Genomic DNA, 17796 nt, shown 5'->3' on the forward strand with positions numbered 1-17796 from the left:
TGTTCATGCATTCGCTCTCCCATCCAGAACTGAGTCGTGCCTCAGGTCCTTCCACCAACAGCATCTTACTGAAGTCCAGTTTTGCTGTCAGGTTAAACTGAAATGCTGACAGTGACTGGGGTGATATGTGGTCCCTTCTACACCTGCTCTGCTGCAGAGGGAAGAGTAGGTAGCTGGATAACAAATCCTAAACCAAGACTTGGTGTGGCAGGAATACCCCAACAATGGTCTCAAAGCACTTTGACATAACTGGAGAGGACAGAATGAGTGAGCACCTTGTAATCTGTGGTGTTCATTATGAGCAAACAAGAAAAGAATTACCCTTCTTCTGAAGTGTTCCCTTCACTCTTCCATATCCTGATTTCCCCCGCTGCAAACAGAGGGGGGGGAAAATGCAAAAATGAAAGAAACTAAATAATTTTGTAAAAATGAAATCCCACCCCCTCAGCAGTGCTTTGCTACCTGCAGATCAAACCTGCTCCAAAGGCAGCAGGAGTCAGGAGAGGTGCAGCAAAGCCCCTCTCTCCTCAGGAGCCAAGGATCGCTCTATCACCAAAAGATTCCCAATATCCTCAAATGTCACTAAATGGGGAAAAGTAACTTTGCTGGAAATCACAATCAATGGGGCCTCAGATGTAAATCCTTTCTAGAATCTTTATAATCTTTAACTGCTTTAGTTCCAACAGCTCTTCCCATATAATGAGCCGTCAGCCAAAATGTAAATATAAATGCAAAATATTCCCAAAGCAAACATGTTATTGGCTTTTAAAACAAGTCCATTTAAATAATGTGAAAACTTATTAAAGAAACAGAATCTATTCTGCTTTATGTTTAAAGATGAATTAATGCAAATATCACAGGTTTATCCTGCATTACTCCCTCGGGAGGAGTCACTGGGGAAGCAATTTGTTTCTTGTTAGCTAAGGCAGGAGCTTTGAAGTTACCGAGTTGTCTGTCTCTGCAAGTAGCCCATTTAATCTTGAGGAAAAGTGTCAAATCTAAGTTGGAGTCAGCTGTGTGCATTGTTTAGAGCTCTGGCTAGAGGAGGTTTGCAGCACACCACCAACCAGCAGTATGAGGGGCAGTGGAAGTGGCACAAGGAATTTCTGGAAGATATTTTCTATTGGCAATTACCAATGGACACGGAGCCCTGTACAGTGAGTGTAGGAGAGCCTCTATTTTCCTTTAATTCTTGTTTTTCATCACAACTGGCTTCTAGTCTAAGGGCTCTCATCATTTGCTTTTTGGTGGTATCAGGTGAGAGTGATTTCTGTGATTTCTAGTTGCTAGGAAAGCCACCAGGAGGTTTGTTTCCCCAGACAGTCCTCAGTTTTAGGGATGTTCACACACTTCTGCTCCTTTGACTGTCCTCATGAAATTGTCTCTGGAGCCGTGCTGTGACTGGATTAGGTAAATTAGCTAGAATTAATTTCTTTTAAATTCAGCCTGGAATATTGTGCTCTGCTCGTTTATACAACTGTGTGGGCAATGGGTTGTGACGGGTTATGTGATGGAAGCACACACCTCTGTCAGGCCTCTTTCCCTGCACAGAAAAAATTTAAAAGCTGCTGTCTGAAACTCCAGGGCCATCGAGTTCATGGCAGACTCCACCTTCATCCCACAGCTGTTTTTCAGAATTCAGTTTTTTTGCTCTTTAATTACAAATCAGAGCCTCAGCTATCCATCAGCACAGCTCCAGTGAGCTGGTACACCTCAGCTCCCATGTCAGCTTTTAGCCTGAAGGTTCTTGCCTTGGGTTATCAGCTGCAAAGAAAATCCCTGCGATGTTAACAGCTATTTAGGGAGGTCAGTATGCATCTGAAGACAGCTCAAAACAATAGCCAGTGGGGGAATATTAACTGTTTACTACAACTGGATTGGCACTGAAATCTACTGATGCAAAATTCATAGCAAACATGAATTAATTTGCTCCTGATCACTCTTACAAAAACTCTGGCTTCTCCCCGCTTCCCCTAATGACTTCTACTCAGCAGCTGTGGCTTTGCAAAGCAAACTGCAGTAGCAAAGTAGACATTAACATTCCACTACAGCACTAAAATCTGTGAATGGAATTGCCTTTGAATTGCTTACAGTGGTTGCCAGCTTACACTGAATCAAGCCTGTCATGTTTTTATGGACTATACTTAATCTTTGAGCATCTTTCATCTCCCTATCACCTGTTTGTGAGGGAAGTATTAGCCCTGTTTCACAGATGAAGAAATGACTCACAGGACACCTGAGAGGGGCCTGGAAATTGCTCTGCTCTGTAGCACAGTTTTACTCACAAGAAGGCCCCATCTCACCCTTTTGTGTTAGTTGGGTCAGCTGCAAGATCTCAGATTGGCTTTCCTGATATGCCACAGAATCACAGAACCACAGAACGCTTTGGGCTGGAAGGGATCATCCAGTTCAAATCCCCCAAAGGTGGGCAGGGACACTTTCCCCTATCCCAGGTTGCTCAGAGCTCCATCCAGCCTGGCCTTGAACACTTCCAGGGATGGGGCAGCCACAGCTTCTCTGGGCAACCTGTGCCAGGGCCTCACCACTGTAACAGGGGAGAATTTCCTCCTAATATCTAATCTAAACCTACTTTTCATTGGTTTGAAGCCATTCCCCCTTGTCCTGTCACTCCATGCTCTAGTGAATAATCCATCTCCATCCTGTAGGCTCCCTACAGGTAATGGAAAGCCACAGTTAGGTCACCCCTGAGCCTTCTCTGGGCTGAACAATCCCAAATCTCTCAGCCTTTCCTCAAGCAAAGCTGCTCCATCCCTCTGATCAATTTGGTGGCTTCCTCTGGCCTCACTCCAACAGCTCCATGTCCTTCCTGTGCTGGACCCCAGATGTGGACACAGCACTGCAGGTGGGGTCACACTTGAGTGGGGCAGAGGCGCAGAATCCCCCCTCCCCTGCTGCCCCCAGAATTCAGCTCTTGTTCCCACTGGGGCTGAGGCAGCGAGTGGGATGTGCAGTGTTTCTCCTGGTTTGTACCAGCACCTCTGCAGGAGAGGGGAGTGGGGCTGTCCCTGCTCCTCCTCCAAAGGGTGAGCAGAGGTCTGCAAGTTGCAGCTGTAGCTAAGTAAATGCTCTGTAAAGTAATTTTATGTAATGGCCTGGAATTTATATCTTTGCTTATGAAACAGGAGCTGGTGGCTCTTTTAATAACCAGCATGCAGTGTAAATGCTACACTGAGCTGAATTCTTTCCTCAGTCTGTGCGTGCTGGTGAAGTCAAGGAGAACTGGGCTGGTATCCAAGGACAGAAGCTGGTTGCTTGTCTACTTAGGATACATCGAAAGCATTAGTAATGAGATGTGAGAAGAATAAATAAGCCTGTTTACCACCATGGAACAGAGCTGCCTTACAGAGGGTGAGCTGCAAAATGACTAGTTCAGGGCTGCAGCCAATAGTCCCTCCCAAAACTGCAGGCTCTCCTGTCATCTCTTCCCTCATCAACCCAGGAAGTGCCCTGGGAAAAAGCCCCAGGAAATGCCTTGAAGGGACAACTCTGTAAGAAAGTCTAGTCCAATGTACTCTGCTGGAAAGATCCCTTTTGTCTGAGGATCCAAAGGTATGAATGGTGATACTTTTCCAGGGAATTTCAGGGGTTCCATGCTCGTGTGCAGGACAGGAGCAGAAGGAAGACATTTCCAGGCTAATTGTGATCAGTCATTGCAGAGGAGGAGCACCTGCAAACAGATTAGGGTAGGATGCACAATATCACACAGAACCTCATGCTCCAGGAATCAGATGTGAAGCAAGTAACAGGTCTAGTTCAGGGCTGAGGATTGTCAGCAAGGCCTTGGAACGTGGAATTTAATACAAACTGTCACAAGAAAGGGAAAGCTAACTCAGGTTTAGATATTGGTGCAGCATGAATTTTGTAGCTGCAGTTTTACCCTTTAATAGTTGGAGAGCTGTTATATAAATAGTTTAACAAGGCACTGTGCAGACAGGGTGGGAAAAGAGTTTATTTCTGTAGTCTAAAAGCAATCCCTTAAAAAGTGGGATAATGGGAAGAGAAGGGAAGGAAAGAGCACGATCTGGGGCCACAGATGGGTGGAAGGCCTTGTCAGCCAAAGCAGCTCTTCCCTAAGTGAGGATTTCTCAGCAGAATTAAAAATACTCCAGGTCCAAGATCTTAATAAGGGGTTTCTAAAGAAGATATGTGGGAAATGGAGCACAACAAAGCAGGCAGATCCTGCTGGCCCAAGTGGCTGCAAGCCAGGAGCAGGGGGAGTGTGGATCTGCACTTGTGCTAGAGAATTACAAATAAAGGAACAATTGGGAAAGGCAAGGTGTAATTCATGAAGCAGCCAGAATTTGTTTAATGTTTCTCAGGATTTGAAGCTAATCACAAGCTAAGTTTATCCTTCTGATTCCTCCTCCCATCCCACATCTCCAGGGTCCTCTAATTTATTGCCTTCCGTGTTCCTGCGCTTTTCCTGAGCGTGATGTACAGGGATGGATCAGTCTCATATCTCAGTGGCTGCAGAAGCCTGACAGTGTTTTCACATTGCCTCTCCCCCCAATAAATCAAAGCATTCAGAACTGAGGGCTGAGTTTCCAATAGAAGTCCTGTGGTAGGGGAGGATGGCTGCTTCTGCATTTTTACAGCTGCGAATCCCCTGGCTGGCATTCCTGCTGACTGGAGTGCCTTGCAGCAGTTATATAATTGCAAGTCAAAATTTCCCTGGTTTGCCAAATTGCTGAACCAGAAGGGTTTGCTTACTAGAGGACTGGAGGCAAGGAACTGGAAAGGAGACAGAGGCAAGAGGCTGCATAAACTGTTGGGCTGTGATCAGCATTTTGATCATTTTAGGAATTTGTCAAAGAGGAGGGGGGAACGCTGTGTGGTGAGAGATGGGTGAATAATTAACCACATATAATTTAGTCAATGAATTTTGCTGATAGAGGATTATTTACAAATGGTTTCCTGTGAGTGTCAAATGTTATTCAACAGCTCTTTTCAGTGAATAATTTTTGAGTTCTAGCTGTAACCCAGGGAGTTCATTGAGGTACTTGACTGAGAAATAAGTGAGAGTACTAGCACACCAAAAACTAATCACTTAAATGGTGCTTGTATAGGCTCATTGAATTCTTAAGGTGTAAAGGAAAGTTTGTTTGATTTGAACTTTCATCACTGCCTAGTCTTTGAAGAAGTCACTTTAAATTTTGTAAACCACGAAATCTGAGGCATTTGGAATGAATTATCCAGTCCTGAGGATCTCAACACCCATCTGTCTCTACATGATTATCGTTAGGAAACACTCATCTGCAAATCTCAAACAAACAACTAAGTCTATTTCTTTGACTTATTACTAGTTAATTACTAGTTACTCCCCTTCTTCCTTCTCATCCCCTCATAAAACTGCTGTGCTCTTTCCACATTGCATTAGAGATTACAGAAATAGGGCAGTTTCCTGTGAAATATTTGCCATAGAGCCTAAGCATCATTCTAAAATTCAAACAGCTCAGTAATGATCCGTGGTATTAATTTCCAAAGCTCTGAGGTAAATGCTGATATTTAACCTCCACCCCTTGTATAACTGTGGGCAGATCAATGACTTGATCAATTACAAAGCTGCATCCCCAAAACTGCAGCAGCAGCTGGGAGAACGCTCCAAGGGCCTACAGAATCCAGTGTCACAACAAGCTGCAGAATACAGTAAACTGCAGATGCTGTTGATGAAGTAAAACTGCAACTCAGAAAAAAAAAAAAAAAACAAAACAAAAACCAACTAAGAGTCCACATCTTTTAGTTGAAATACTTTAATGGATAAGATGTGGATTTTTAAGCACCAGCTCCTGTGGTGACAGAACAGTTGCCTTTTTTACCTGTTCAATTTCAGTGGGTATCCACAAGAAAACTCAGAACAGCCCAAAGGAACTCAAGCCAGGGCCAAAAAAATTGTCCCGAATTCCTGACTAGGGAAATAGCACATCATTTGTGAAGGCAGTAGTTTCAAATAAAATAGAACTTTATATTCTAATTCTGTATTGCCACGTAGTTTTATCCTGCAGAGTCACACTCCAAGCAGCACAACTGTCCTTTCAGAGAGACATGTGCTGTGCTCAGCTTCCCTGCATGTGTTTGCAGCTCACAAGCAGATTGCTAATGTGGGGTTTTTTGTTTGTTTCAGTGCTTTCTCTTAGGAGGCGATGCTCCTGACAGCTTGATTACTTGGATTCTGAGGTGAAAATGCCCAACCAAAGAGATCAGTTGAGAGAGGAAAAAGCAGCACATTAAAATAAGAAAACCAGGATTTTTGTGAAGGACACAATTGTGTGTTTGCGTGTTGCTGAAACCCAAAGGTACTTCTAATAACCCTTTAAAACCTCATCTTTTTGTAATAATCTTCATAATCCTCACCTAGGATTGCCAGGGAGTAATTTGTGACTGCAGTCTGACAGGGCTGCTTGACAGAACATCAAAGGTTTGTGCCACTGAAGTTTTATGCAGCCATTGCTAAATCCTTCATGCTTGAAACAATGATGAAAAATGATTGTCAGCTATGAAACCAAAATTACATCAATCTGCTTCAGGGCTGTGGGGCGTTTTTTTTTTCTTCATTTGAAAACATGACCCAGCCCAGCACAGTTCACTTACCAACCTCAAGTGTTCTGTCATTGAAAAAGAATAGAACTGAGTCAGGAGGGGTGAATTTATTTCATGCTTCACAAATGTATGTGGGGGGGTGAGAAGGAGAAGATGCTGAAAATAAAATCAAGCAGGTCAGTGCCCAAATACCTCGTTCTGATTGTCTTTATATAACACATGTAACAGACAGTGTAGTTGCCCTTTGAATTTCCAAGGGGAATATCCAATGCAGAGTAGCTCAAATGGAAACTAAATATGACTGGAGGCTCTAGTTTCCCAGTGATATCACTGCAGGTAGTTTTTCTGGCTGTAAATCAAGTGATCCTTAAAGCTGAATGCTGAGAAGCAGAAGTTTGGGAGTGATTTGGCTTGTCACCTCTATCAAAATCTGGCCTTAATGAGGATCTTGTTAGCTACTTCTCCACCTGCTTTGCCCTGTGCAGAGGCCTCTGTGAGACACCAAAACCAGGGGACCAAGCTGAGAGCAAGAGGAAATGAGAGGTTTAAAAGCATCAGCATCGACTCTGTTGGGAATGCACAGGTGGGAGAGGCTGCTGCAGGAGTGCCTGCCCTCCACCTGTGCCCCTGCCTGCCCATGGCACCAGGGGCTGCACTGCTGGGGCTGCTGCATGACTCCTGTGGCTGACCCTGTCTGCCTGGCAGGGCTGGAGCACACTCTGCTGCTGCTGCTGTGCAGAAAAGCTGAATCACTCAGCACCCTGCTGCTCTGTGAGGCTGCTCACAGAGGAAAAAATATACTCCTTTCACCAGTCATGGTGAGGGGACTTTGTCTGGACAAAGTCCATTCTGCATTGCAGCTAATTGTTTAGGGTTGTTTTTGGAGGAAAACAGGAGTGACACAGCCTGGCTGCTCCTGTTCTCAGTCACGAGGGAGAGATCCCATCAGTCTGGTCCCTCTGCAAGGGCTCCATCCTTTCCCAGGCTCTTGATTCCCTGACTGATCAGCCAGAAGCTGCTGGGAGTCAGATTCTCCCCTCCAAAGCTCTGTTTTCTTCTCACTGGTGAGTATTTGCTGATCTTCTCAGCCACTTGCTTTGCAAAGTTGCGTTCTAATATCCTGATTATAATTTGAAGCTGATTAACAAACGTGCACAGAGTCAGCCTTGAACATATGGGAACTTTTCTGGGATTGTTAGTTCTGAAGAGATGCTGCTCAGTGATTAGTCACAAAGACTGAGATATAAATTGATACTTCTCTCTGCCTCTGCTCTTGCTGCTTATTCTCTGTACCACCTCCGACAGAGGAGCTGGAGGTCAGAGAAAAAAAATAAATGCAGTCCAGCAAAAAAAAAAATAAAAAATTATAAAGATAAACATTGAAATGTGATGCACTTGCAAGTGTGCTGCATGGCATGAAGTGCTACATGTTGATGAGCTGTGTCACCTCACTTGTCTGCAATGCTTCTCATTCTTCTTCCACTGCTTCACTGTGGAGCCAATCACAACGATGACACTAAGCCTTTTCATCCTGAAAATCCAAATGCTTGATTTGGCCAAGGCTTTTTCCTCTCTTTGGCTAGAGATGGAAGTGCTGTGCCAGAGCCTTGTAGTTCTTTGAGAAAGAGAATCAAAAGAATCATTTCAAGCAGTTAGATAGGTGGGTATTTGTCCTGTCAGTATTAACTTACCTGCTCCCCACCCTACCAAAACATTCTCTACATGGTCAGATGAGCACTTTGCTGAGTGGGATCTGGGCCTAGGAATCCCTGTGTGTCCTGCTCCTTCAGGAACTCTGCCTTTTGGATGTCAGGCAGGAGAAAGCCCCTTGCTCTTGCAGCTGAGCCTCTTTGGAAGGCAGTCCCCAGGCAGAGGGGGAGCGTGTGTGGCACGGGGAGAGGGGGAGAGCCCAGCAGCTGGTACTGTTGTACTTGTGCATCTGCATTGTAAGGTTTGACACAATTAAATTGTTCCACAAGGTAGCTCTAATGAAGTTATAAAAAGTCTCTTCAGCTTTCCAGCTGGTGGGTAGCAGAATGTGAGATGAAACTGATGGTCAAATGTACACTTTAATCAGTCATGAAACATTTTATTTAATTAACTTCACTTTGCTTGAGAGACAGTTTAAAGTTTTGATCAAAACACTCTAATTTTGGAACTTCTTTTGGCCTAGTTTCTCAATCTAATTACTCATAAGCTTCACATTTGACCTTTCAAGCCAGAACGTGGCTGGTCCTTATGGCCTAAACCTAATTAGACAAATGAACTAATAAAATCATCCCTTCTATAGTGATACTCCTTTACCTCCATAGCTTTCCTTGGAAAACATCACCTTTAACTAAGAGGGGTCTAGTTATAAACTGATTTTTAATTCTCAGAGGATTTTTTTCTTTAGTAATCCCTTATTGATGATGTGACTCAGACTTTTTTTATTTTTTTCATCTTCCTTAAGAAAGGTTTATTTTTAGAGATGTCCTACTTCTGTGTCATCAAGGATGGGCCTTTGGACAGCACAGCCTGCCTGAATTTACTCTTAGTGAGAAGTAGGGGTTCCCTATTAGCACCATCTCGTGCATGTTGAATGTGTGCCCAAAACGAGGTGCCATGTTTCAGTGAATAACAGGAGTGTGACATTAAAAACTCACATGGATTTATCCTTCACCAATTTTTTTTTCTTCCTTGCTAATGTGTTTTATTTATGGAAAGAACGACATTTAAAAAATGCTCAAATTTACACAGAAAATCAAAGCTATTTTTAGGGAGTCTTTTTCAGTTTCTTTTCAGCAGTATCATCAAAGAAGTACTCCATTTTCTGCCCTAACAAAAGCACAAAAGCAGAATAACATAATAGAGTGTGTGCATGATGCAATATCTGTTAACCATTCATAGTCATCAGGATGATCAGATACTTTTCCATTTTTAAGAGTGTATTTTCTCTGTTACTTTCACAGGAAGAAACTTCCAGCTCTCAGGTCTTCTCAAACCTCTGGAGAGGACACCATGCCTGAAATGATTGTGAAGAACACCTCAAACAAACAAAAAACCAAGGTAATCTGTCTTCATCAGATCTTGTCCAGAATGCATTGGTAAGTCCTTACATGAAACAAGTATTCTTTCCTTTCCATTACACTTCTTTTTAATATTAGTTATTGTAACTAAATGTTGTTTCTTCTATAAAATCAAGTTCTCCTTCAAGAGTAGCTGAGTCTTTGGTCACAATTGCAGCTTTGAGTTCCATTTACAGTTTCTCCCTCCAGGTTTTTCTAAACACCAAAATTACCTTTCTTTTAAAAAAGAAAATCTAGTCCTTTAAAACAGATCTTTTCATTTTCAGAAATCCATGTTGGACACTTTCTGTCCTGTCTTTTCAAATAGAATCCCATTCAGTAAAGTACTTAGTTTGGAAATTGTCACAGGAATAAAAAGCTTTGAGAAGCTGTGGTAGTTTGTGTTAGAAACTGGTTGCTATACTTAGAAAACCAAACAAAAACAAATTATCAAAGACAGAGTTTTCTTGGAGACCTCATCATCTAAGCTGCAAAACTGAGGCAGGCAGAAGAAATTTTGCCCCATCACTGTGGCATCAAATTCAAGGTTAATGTTTTGCAGAGGAACTACAGTAACAAGAAAAACTATCTCAAAGCAAGGAAATTAGGCAGCAAAGGACACAGAAAGACCTGAAGCTCCATATCCTATAGACATAAGGATTTTATAATGTAGCATCTTCTCTTTTAGCCAGGCCCATTCCAGCCAGGTCAGGAGATGGATTACAGCAGGGCAATTTATAGAAAAAATGTGTCAGCCCAGAGTTCCTGGTCCTTATTTTTCAGCTCCTGCTTTCTGCTGTTCCCCTGTGCTGTTGAATACAAATATGTGTGAGCCCCTCCAGGTGCTCTGGTTTGCAGTACACCACATACATTACACTGTTTTTGGAAGCCAGCTAAACTGCTGACCTGTTTGTAGCATAAAATCCTGGGGCTGAAAAGGGTGTCTCTTTCAGTCACCTCTAAACTATTTCCCCTTCATTTTATTGGGTTCCTTCTAGTCAACACAGTAGTGGATGACTAGACAGCCTGAAGTGACCATCTCAAAGTTTTCATATTTGCTCCCTTTTCCAAGCCATATTAAGAAGTCTATTCTCACTTATTAATTTCTCTCTTTAAATTTTTGTGTCTCCTCACACTTCAGTAACTGATTGAAATTTTATTGAGAGTCAGGGAGGGAAGAAAACAAAACTAATTTAATCATAGCAGGGGGAAGCAAGTTCATTTTCTCAACCCAGAGAAGTGTCTTTGAGCTCACCCCTGGTGGGAAGTCCGTGGGTTTTAGCACTGCAGGTGAGGGATTCTGGGCCAGACTGCTTTCATCTCTCTGACAAAGGTAGTTAAGTGTTTGACAGTTTTGTCTAAACTGCCAGGTTTTCCCAGAAATAGTGTTCCAGCTTTTCATGAGCCTGGAGACATTTTTGTCATTTTAGCCTTGTTTAGCTTATTACACCCTGCCAGCCATGTCCAGACAAAGTGCAGCGGAGGCTGCTGCCTCTGTTACAAACCCACATCTTCTCCATCAACAAACCTTCAGTAACATGACCATTAGAAAAGCCCTAACATTTGAGCTGCCATTGATGATAGGCACCTTCCAATTTGTGGTTGCTAGCCTGCAAAAATGATCTACAAATGGCAGGTTGCAGGATGTAATTTCGTATCCTGCAGGATGGTGTTGGAGTCCTCCTGCTTCGTTTCAATGTGAAGGTCATTCCTCCAAATCTGAAATTACACTTGCTCCAAGTGGCATGGGGAACTGTACCACAAGCTTAATTTAGAATAAAAACACAGGATAATAATGTTTTGTGTCAATTTGTTCTCTGTGATTTAACCAAAATGTTAATTTCTCACTGGCCCTTAAGAGAACAGCATATTTGAGACTATATTTCTCTGTTCTTCAAATTGGTGGACAGTCCTCAAATGATCCTTTGGTTTTACTAGGAAATATTCTCTCATTTCCTCCATTGCTTTTTTTAGAGCAGCAAAATTCTTGCCAATCACTTTCTACAGCTTTGGTTTTCACCAAGCTTTCCTGAGACTGTAAATGCTCAATATTACAAACCCATGCTTCCTTGTATTGATGAATCTGGCACTTGGAAAGCCTGAGTTGTAATGATTAATTATCTGATTAAACCAAGAAAAAGAGCTGCCTTGAGGGTTTGAAAGATGTGCCCTTCAGAAGATTTAATTTCATGATCTCCCTAATCAGTGTTTTGTAATTTCAGTGTACATCCTATGCACATCTCTTAAATCGGGGCAGATTGCATGTTGGTTTATAGTGTTATCACAAATTAGCAGTACAGTATCAGTTTCTCTGATGCAGGGAACCCTGAACAGGAATCGTTTGCATTTCTGTGTGAGCATCCTGGAGACAAACAGAATGAAATGAATAGCCTTTTAATTTAATTGGCTTCCAAGGCGAGCCTGAGAATAGAAAGCACAATGCATTGCACAGTTACTGTAGAAACGGTGGAGGTCAAAAGCTCAGTGTGCAGGCCCTACATCAGTCACCACTGCTCCTGTGCAGTAATTTTTTTAATTCTTGCTGCATCTCCATCAGACCCCAGGAAGCCAGTTAATTCAGCCTTAGTATTCCAAGTGGAAGTGCTGGGTCATTTGTCACCGGTCGGATCATGCTATGGAATTTGTTTAAAAAAAGCTGCCAGAATGAAAAACTACATTGTATCAGTGCTCTTATATATCAGCCACGAGAATTAGATCAGGACTAAAAGGAAGAAAAAGGAGAGGAAAAATCTTTCTTTCTCATAGAAGAATAAAAAAGTCAGGACAAGGAAAGAAAGAGTGGTACAAAATGGATAATAGTCTGGCAAGAAACCCTTTTTCAAAATAATCTTTCTATAACAGACAGTTAAGATTTATGTGTTATTTAGTGGAGCCAGCCATGCTGAATGCAGTGAAAGCAAAAAGGGAGATAATATCATGCTAATATTCAAAAATCCTGCACTCTTGACTGTAGAAATAATTAGCTATAGCTCTTGTAAAATTTGAGCTGGCCTAGGAGCTCATCAATGAACACAGAAACCCATCCACACAGTGCTAAATGTAGAAAAGGGATTTCTTTACTATTTTTGGACTGGCTAGTGCAAGATCTGTGCTGCCACTTCAGCTTGAATTCATTCATCTGTCTGCAGAAAAGTTCAGAACTCCTCCTCTGTGTCTGATCCCATATGCTTGTGCCAGCACAGAAACCTGACACAAAGCACTTCCATATGTAGCAGCCTCAGCTGCACCAGGGGGATCACATTAACCTCCCATTTCATTTTCAGATTGTTGATTTTTAAAAGCACAAAGGTTCCTTTGAGGAGGTTATGAGTGAACAGTTGTTGGCATTTTTATTATTTCCTATTACAACTCTAAATTATTTGGTGGAGCTGTATTTTTATCTGCTGAAGGAGAAGGTGGTGCTTTCCAATTAAAAATATCCTAGTGGTCAGTGTTCTTTCCACTCTTTAGGGGTTTTAAACAGTTTTTATAAGTTTAGCAAATTAGCATATTTGACAAAAATCACCAATTAGAGACATAAGAGGTGAGGTAGTTTCCCCCTCTCTAAATCTTCCTCTCTTAGATGGAAACTGAACTTGTTGATGAAACTTGTTGAGAGCTGTTTTTGGCCTTGGTTCCCAGAAAGAACTGATACAGGATTAGGGCTTTGAAATGTGTTTTGTCTTTCTGCCTGTCAGGGCAGGGAAAAGTACTGGGAAAACCAGCTACAAATGCAATAATAGGCTACAGAGCTTCACATGTGTAAAGAATACAGAGAATATATAAAGGAAAAAAGACAAGAATCACCTGGTATCACGTCATGGGGAGCTGGTCCTGATCAAACAGGGAATTGCAGGTTTTGGGAGGGTTTGACAGCCAATACACCCAGACAAATTGGATGTATCCTGCACACACAGCCTACACAGGATCATAGAAGGTTTGGGGGTTGGAAAGGACATTAAAAATCATCTAATTCAAATCCCCTGCCATGGGCAGAGATCTCTTCCAGTAGCCCAGGCTGCTCAGAGCTCCATTGAACCTGATCCAGCCACAATTTCTCTGGGCCAACCTGTGCCAGTGCCTCACCACCCTCAGAGTAAATAAGTTTTTTCTAATATCCAATCTAAACCTCCTGCCTGTCAGTTTTAAGCCCTCCCCCCTTGTCCTGTCACTACATGCCCTTGTGCATTGTCCATGGTGGAAATAAACTCTGCTAAATTGTGGACAATCCAAAACAAAATCTTCTTAATTAAACATGCGTGGACTCACGCAGTTTAACTCCTCTGCCCTGAATTTAAACCCTTCATTAGTTAGAACTGATTTATCTCAAGTACCCTCATGTAGACAACACTAAAGTTAAATGGATTAACCTCCAGTTTAATTCTCCTGAAAAAACCTAATTGGGGAGAAAATGAAAGGAAAACATTTAAAAACGGTTTTTAGGTGAAAGCTTCAATGCCTTCATGAAAAAGAAATGTCATCTGAGGTGAATTTGACACAGGCACTGTGCCTGCATGGCAACATTGCTTAGCATCCTTCACCTTTCAAATGGTTTTGACATCTGCTATGTTCCACCAAGTCCAAAAAAAAAGTGTATAGCACTTTAAACATGTTATCACTCCTGCTAAAATTGTGTATTCTCCCTCTTTGATAACTGATATTCCTCAGGTAATGTTGGAGCTGGAAGCAAAGCTTTTCCTTTTCTCAATATCCAGCTTTGACTATAGAGAAACTCTCATCTTCTGTTAGGGAGCCAAGCTTCACACAGGACTGTTTTCCCTACCCTAGCCCTGTGTTTCTAGGAACTCTGCCTTCTAGAGGAAACCCTGGTGTAGCAACCTTTGAATATTTACCAAGTGGCACAGGGTAGGCAAGGGCTGTAGCCTAGCAGTAGAGAAAATCTCTCTGTAGAAGCAGATTTGATAATTATGGAGAAAAGAGGCCTCATTTCCCTGCAATGTAAAATGATCCACACCTGGCCTATCCTCACTCCATAGTATGCTAAACAGCACATGCATTTTCTAAAGGAAAATTATTACACTGGTGTCAAAAAAAATGAAACTCAGACAGGAGCTCATACAATGCACCAGTGGGGAAAAAAAAAAATCAGTAGGTATAAATGGAGAAAAAGGCTGTGTCAGCCTTCATGGAAATAACACATTTTCTTCCTAATCTCCTGATACATAGAACAGGCAGTTACTGGCTGGGAAATCAAAGGAGGCTGGAGAACAGGAGAGCCTGCTGGCTGTAATCTGCACAATACCTGAGCACCAGGAGTTTGTTTCAAAATGTAAAATGCAGCAGCATGTGCGTGTTGGGGGGAAGTGGTCAGCGAGGAGAGGGGAGGGGGCACCAAGCTGGGCTGGCACTACAAAAGGATTAAGAGCAAAGTGGAGCATTTCTAGCAGGAGCTGCTGCAGATTAATGAGAAATTGGCCCAGGTGCAAATCTCCACCACCTGTGTGATTAAAGGAGCCTTCCCCACTCCTTCCTTCGCTCATGGTGGCTTTTTGTCTTGTGATTTCAGAGCTCCTAAATCCAGACAAAATACCTCTGTGGGAGGAAAAAAAAAAGAAAAGGAATGAGCAGAGAAATGCCTGTTCTTTAAAAATCAGCTTTAAGCTGAAAGTCTGCACAACTTGATTATGCTAAGTCTCAAAGCAACTTGTGGCAAGGCAAGAGTTACAGTGGGATCTCTTTCAGGCAGCGTGATGTGTACAGCCAAAATCTCTGTTTTGCATGTCCCTGTTTATTTTTCTTTTTCATCTCCTTAGCGTTCCCCCTGGTAAGTGCCTTGTTCTTTCAGCTTTTCAGAGCGTTTTAGAATGCCTACAGAGCTTCATGGGCCATTTCCCAGGTAGAAGTGGTTTCTCTGGGGATGTTCTCGTCACTGCAGCAAGTTTTATACAGGCTGCCTGGCCCTCTGGGAATTGAGGCAGCAGCAGATGGGAGCAGTAGGGTGAAGGGTGAGTGATGTGGAGAATACCTGCAAGCAGGGCAAAGCATGGGTGTCTTTGTCAAGAGTAACTCTTGCTAGGAGTTTGGCTCAATGAATGTACAAAATAGCCACCATGAATCTTTTATGAGTGAGTCCTTCCAACTACTAAGTACGTTTGTGTGCTGCTGTTCCACTTTTTCAGGGATCTAGGTTATGTCCCTTTCCCAGGGTAGTTTTCTTGCATGGAGCTGTAAAACAATAATTATTGCCAGCTCACCTGATAAGAGTTTTTTGGTTCATGCTGTGTCTCGCAGCAGGAACGTGAAAGGAGGGACATTCACAAGAGGAGCATCTCAGCCTCCCAGCACTGTAACACTGAGGTTGCCTCTCACAATTTCAACCTAATTATTTGCTAAAAAGGACAAATTGCACATTCCTGGTTTTGGTACCATTCCTGGGGACAGCTGCTGCTCTCCATTGAATGAATGCCTGTGTTCAAATCTGCAGAGTATCCCATGCCCTGTATGGAATGTATGCATTTTCCAGACTTTATCCTGCAGGGGAGGTGAAAAATGTAACAGGTCTGGTCCAGAATATAATCAAAGATTTATAAGTAGCCATGCATTTTTTATGCATGTAAAGTAATAAGGGCTGTAGAGTAAAAGCAGAAATGTGACATTAAATGGTTGCTCTTGCCAGTTTTCCACGAGATATGATCAAAGCACCATTTCAGCAGCAGGGCTGCAAGACTGCACCCTCTAATAGGAAAACAATGATTTGATCAGGCTCCAGTTAAGGCCAGGAGCATCCTCTGCTTGAGGGCCTGTTCAGCTTCTTTTGCATAACATTAAAAGAAGCTCAGCTGGTCAGACCAAATGGCTGATCAAGAGGTGTTTTGTAATGCATCCTTTCATTTCATTCCCATAACCCACCACTTCAAAGCCAGGGTTTAAAATAAATAAAAAAATGAAGGTGGTTGTGATCAAATTCGAAAGAAGTGTTAACACAGGATGGATCTGTAACCCTCTGCTTGACAGAAAAGAAATCTTTTGCTCCTTCTCTTCCTATGTATCTTCCAGTCTATAATTCTCTTTTTAGTTTTCTTTTTCCTGAGCATCCCACTTTCTCTTTTTGTAGTTAGCTGCCAGAGAGATGTATTTTCTCCTTCTGACTGTATCAGAATTTCCTAGGGTTATGGGAACTTGTGCTTCTGGGGAATTATTGAATTCAAGTTATTTGGTGATACTTCTTCCTGCTTCTGCAAGCCCTGCAGGACAGCCAAGGCATATATAATTTCATTTTCTGGAACATTTAGGTCACTGATTTGTCTGCTAGCCTGGCAGTGTTTTATTTTCACATTGTATATGAACAAGTGTAAAGTTTTGTGAGTATAATAAAGTCAGTGTGAAAAGAGACTAAGGTTCATCACAGGATTTCTTGCAAGTTAATTGTTGGAAGCACTGGCTTGCAATCTGGCTTGCTTATCAAATCAATTTGTCTTAGAGCAAGAGAAAGCACTGTATAGAACTTGGTCAGATTTGTCCTAAGTTTGTTCTAGAAATGTTACCAAAAAAAAAAAAAAAAAAAGGTAAATGTAAGCATCTGGTGTCTTGCTGTTTTGTGACTTGCCTTAACTGCTGTGTGGAGAATCCTGCTGATGGCAAAGCTCTGGCATGTGCTGCTCTGCTGATGCTGCTAGATGCATCTCTTGTGGTGCCTTCTTTGCCCTAAAGGAAGTTTTGGTTCATCAGTTGCAATCTGGGGAACAAATATTGGTTATTTGATACCCCAAACACGCCAAGTATTTTCTAATTTTTCACTGAATTCTACTGTTCTGTTCTTTACCTCGGTGTATTTGGTGATATGGGTTTTGGAGTAGCTGCAGGATCAAAATTGTTAATTTTCTGCCACTCAGCACGTGTGCTGCTCTGCCCTCCAGCTTTTCCTCTTTGAAGCCCTGGCATCCTGCTTCACTCAAGTGTTTCCTGTGAGACAACTGAGCCTGCCTGCGTGGTCCTGGCGTGTTTCTATTTGGCCTGAGAAGCTGATCTTCACAATTATTGTCACCAATTCAAGCCCATCCAAGTATCTGGCTTTGAGAATATTTGAAATACTGCTGCCACTGTTTCAGAGACCCAGATGTACTAGCTTGAAACATTTATGCTATTAAAAGGGCTGTGAGAAATTTTGGATGAGGCTCATGTTGACTTTGCAGCCAAGATTTCACCCATTTGTTATAAGACTAGCTTTCAA

General features: G+C 42.3%; 1 long non-coding RNA gene across 3 annotated transcripts in view; it reads left to right on the forward strand.

Moving 5' to 3' along the window:
* Positions 1–17796, forward strand: part of LOC107202477 — a 64765-nt gene that overhangs the window by 5625 nt on the left and 41344 nt on the right. Inside the window, exons 3-4 of one of the 3 annotated variants that reach the window (XR_001520694.3) lie at positions 6143–6314; positions 9510–9644. This is a non-coding gene — a long non-coding RNA (uncharacterized LOC107202477). Of the gene's footprint in view, positions 1–6142; positions 6315–7399; positions 7623–9509; positions 9645–17796 lie in introns of those variants that run through there. The other 2 variants (XR_001520696.3, XR_001520695.3) reach the window with 2 other exon arrangements.

This window comes from Parus major, chromosome 3, assembly GCF_001522545.3.
Source record: "Parus major isolate Abel chromosome 3, Parus_major1.1, whole genome shotgun sequence".
Taxonomy (NCBI): Eukaryota; Metazoa; Chordata; class Aves; order Passeriformes; family Paridae; genus Parus; species Parus major.